The sequence below is a fragment of the Miscanthus floridulus genome, chromosome 19, assembly GCF_019320115.1.
Source record: "Miscanthus floridulus cultivar M001 chromosome 19, ASM1932011v1, whole genome shotgun sequence".
NCBI classification, from domain to species: Eukaryota; Viridiplantae; Streptophyta; class Magnoliopsida; order Poales; family Poaceae; genus Miscanthus; species Miscanthus floridulus.
The window spans coordinates 10,590,908-10,595,175 of NC_089598.1; positions in this window are offsets into that span (position 1 = coordinate 10,590,908).

The window sequence follows — 4,268 nt, forward strand, 5'->3', positions numbered from 1 at the left end:
CACCGGGGCTTGCCTGGGTAAGATATATATTAAAAAGTTAGTATCTGCATCGCCAGATCATCCACCATCATCTAAATAGAAAGCCTGTTGCATCATCTCCTAGAGAGAATACCATTATACCATCTTCGGAATCCCAATCATCCTTCAATTTATCCGTTGATCCATCATCGTACCTATATGATATGCATTGATGCAAATTCATAGATGTAATTAATCGACTGCAATCATGACTCATAAAATACGATTTATGCCTCTTAAGTTAACGAGCTAGATCTAACGACGAACGTACTAAGCTACGTATCTATGTTGTCGAACAAGGCGTTATTTTCCAACAATTTTTTAGTTATACAAATCCAAGTTGTTTCTTTATTTCATTCTATCCATTTAATCTTTATTTGAAATAGTTCACCATTAACTACTCTAGTAAACTAATTATTCTGGATCTACAAAAATTACAGTGAGTACCTAATATTGCTAGGAGCCTACTGTAAAATTTTAGATTCGACACTATTACCAATTTATCACAACAATTTCTACAAGTTTATATTTTTATCATATTAAGTACCTTAAATTAATTATATAGCTTCCAAGAATATTATCACACTATGTGAATAAAATATACTAACAGGTAGATCATGATTTTAGGAACTCAACAAAACTTGTTTCATAATTTTTGGACACCTATAAAATTTTATATTGATTGTGTAAGTTTATTTCTGAAACTAATTAACACTTGCTTTATAAAACTAAGTGGGCCAGCGCGACCTATTCGGCCTAGCAGTCGCGCGGCGCGCGCGGCGGCAGTCCACCCAGGTGATGCGCCCGGCCGACAGACAAGCGGAGCCGGCGACCCACCAGGCGCGCGCGGCCCAACCACTGCGACCACAGATTGGCCCAACACGCGGGCGTGAGCGTGGCCCAACGCGGGTGGCGGTAGGCCAGCAACGCGAGCAGGCTAGCCCACGCGCGGACGAGCGCGACCAGAGGCCCAGGCAGTGGCCAACTTGCAGGAAAACCCCTGAACTTCCTCTAAATCAACTAAGCCTTTAATTGTAAACTTATGAGTCTAGCGCTTTTGCGAAATGAACACCGTAAAACTCTCTATTTGCGTTTCCTCACCTTCTCACCGTCTCCTCTTCACAAAAAATAGAGCATGGAGCAAAGCAGAGCGTCGGCTGATGCGGCAACGGTGCTGTCGCGGGGACCACGACAACGGAGACCGAGCGCACGGGAGGTAGTGCGCCGGCCGAAGGAGCGGCTTGCCGGTGGCTGGGAGACGACAGAGTGCCAGGTGCAGGGAGGGACTGGTGCCGTGGGTCGCGTGCACGGGCGTGGCACGTCCCAACAGGACCACGGATGGCTCGGCGGCATCGGTGGCTCCCAGCGCGGACGGGGCGTGGGACAGCGCGGGCTCGGGCGCGCTGCGCGAGGAAAACAGGGTGACGGCGGACGTGGCCTAGCCGGTGCTGTAGGGAACGTGAGACGAGGCGGAGTAGCATCAGCGTCGTTCGGTGGTGCGGCATGTGGAGACGCGGCGCGGACCGAGGGCAGGCGCGCGCTCACGCGCGGTGGCCGGGCAACGGCGGGAGCAGCCACGGCGGCGCTACGGGCGGGCATGGGGCGCAGTGTCTGCGGTGCGGCACTGCGGCTGCTGTGAGTGTGCAAGACAAGGGGCGTGGGCAGCCGGATGCTGCACGGCAGCCCGACAGCGGTGGCCGAGGAGCGGCAGGTCCAACGCGGCTCGTAAGACGCGCGCGACGGACGACAGTTGGCGCGGCGTGGCGGCGCGCGATCCCCAGTGCTTGCTCGGTAGGGAGAGAGAGGGGAGCGGACAGAGGCAAGGAAAACAACGCAATGGAGCAGGGAAATGGGCAAGCAGCGGGGAAAGGAGGGACGACACTCCAGCAGTCCGACCAACCTTCACTAAAGCACTCACAGAGAAAAGGACGCAAGGAAGAGGGAACAGCTTGAGACAAGGCCTCCACCTGATCAAGAACGCAGGGGCAGACAAGGACAAGACTAGGGCAGCAAGGTAGGCAAAGGCAACAGAGACATTGATTGCTGCCGGAATGATGCGACGGAGCAGGCAGATACAAGCAAAGCAGGCCACAGAAGCAAGGGAACAGAGCGAGCAGCGACTCGGCAAATCCCATTAAGGCGCTCCGAACAAAGTCATGCAAAAGCAGGCACATGTGACCTCCTGCGCCTCCAGTACAACTGCAATACCAATTAGAGAAGGGACACGTGGGGGCAGGCAAGCACAATCAGAGACAGAGGTAGCACGATCAGGTTATCAGTTCGACAGGACAACGGAGGCAGTGGTTACTCGGCGGTGCACGGTAGAGAGAGGACACGGCGTGGGCAGGGACAGAACCATGTAAATTTATGAAACGGCCAGACGGGCAGTTGTCAAGGGCACATTACCAACTTATTGCAGGGACCAAAACGAAACTATACTTAAACATGTCACTAGACCAAGGCCATATATGTATATCGTTTGATTTATTAATGGATTTTATTTTATTTATAAAAGTTGCTTTTCATGCTTTAAATCAAAAATCCGAGAAACTCGCTTCGAAAATTTTTCTTAGGCCTAAATCGTGGTGGTAAACGAGCTCGTAACACCAGGGGTGTTACAGCCGCCGCCGTCGTCGGAGAGAGGGCACAGGAACCGCGGCCGCCGCCTCGCGCCCTGCGGCTCCGCATCGTCGCCGAGGCAGCCCATCACGGCGTACCCGGAGGCGAGGGTTTCCTCATGTCTCGCTCCCCTTCCCTGGCGCCCTGGTGGTGGGGCCAGCATTGGCCTCGTGGCCAATGCGGCCGGCGGGGTGGGCTACCCTGCGTGCGACGTTTGGTTTCCTGATGATTTTTCTTCTTCTCTCATCTCTCACGGTAAAAAGCAACGAAATTGCAGGAGGGAGAGGGGAATCGAACCCGCGTCCGCGAGCGTGGGTAGATCGAGCGTGCGCGTTTGAAGCCCGCGTGAGTGGGATGGGGCGAGAAGTCTAGCATCACACATTAAAGATCGGTCATCGAATTTGGTTTGGGCGTTTTTATCAAGTCCTGATTTTAATGGAGACGAAGTCTCGTGTATATTTTTCTAGGTACATAATAGTTTGAGGCTCTCAGTGGATGGCATTTTTCTGAAAAGCCTAGTATAATTTCAATTGGGGCATTATAGCATAGATTAAACATTGTGCAGTACTGTAGCGAACATTCTACCGTACTTTTTGCACCTCCTTTCCTACTCGGTAGCAAATCAGTTTTTTTTCTCCCGCGCAATGCGCAGGTTACCTGCTAGTATATATCTTATATATGCATGAATGCTTTTAAGCATTTTTTTTTGGTCGCCTCGAGCGACTGGTGGCATGTCATTCGTCCGGTCCAGGCGTCAGGCTGTCTCGAGACTCACCAGCAGACCTGAACCTAAAATAGATCTCCAGCAGAAAATATATAGCCTCCAACAGAATATCTATATAAAAAACTCATTTTAGATGTCATGAGAGGTATAACCTAAATTTAAGTATCTTTTTTCCTAAAAACTTATTTGTAAAAATGTTCTCTTTTAAGTCCTGTTGTTGGAAAAGATTAAAAATATATATTAAATCCTTTGCCTATAGCGTTTTACTAAACGTGAAAAACGGTTGTTGGTGACATTCTCACCGCGCCAGGCGTCCTGCGCGGGCTACCGCCTTCCCGCCTGCTGCGTCATGCATGCCTTGGCGGCTTCTCCACCCGCTTGCTAGGGGGGCGGGGAACGGGAACGGATACGATTTGGGGATGGGAACGACACCGACACACCGTCACGGCGAGACGGGTCATGCATGTGGATGCGATTTTTTCGAGGCCTTGTATTGGTGCCACTGACCCAGGAGCACTGGAGCTTTTACGGCCTGCCCTATGAGCAGATCCTATATCACATACACCACATATATTTGCAAAAATCTATGAACAAACTGCACATATAAATTAGCGACTCAATATGAAATGAAACTTTATTTAATTTCTGTACCGATGTCTGTACATCATGCATGGTGTCCTCCTACCACCGTATATAGCCAGTCATTATCTATTTTTCGCACACGATGCGCTGGCAAGCTCCAGCAACACAACGGCCCTGGATGATGCAAGCCGCATATGGGCATCGAAATCCATCGGCGTCGGAATCCTTTTTAGCGTTTTGATCGCAAGTTTTGGGATCACATGCCTTACCCTGTGTCGGGATCTTTTTAGACGTACATTTTTTCTTGGTGGCTACAACATCTGTA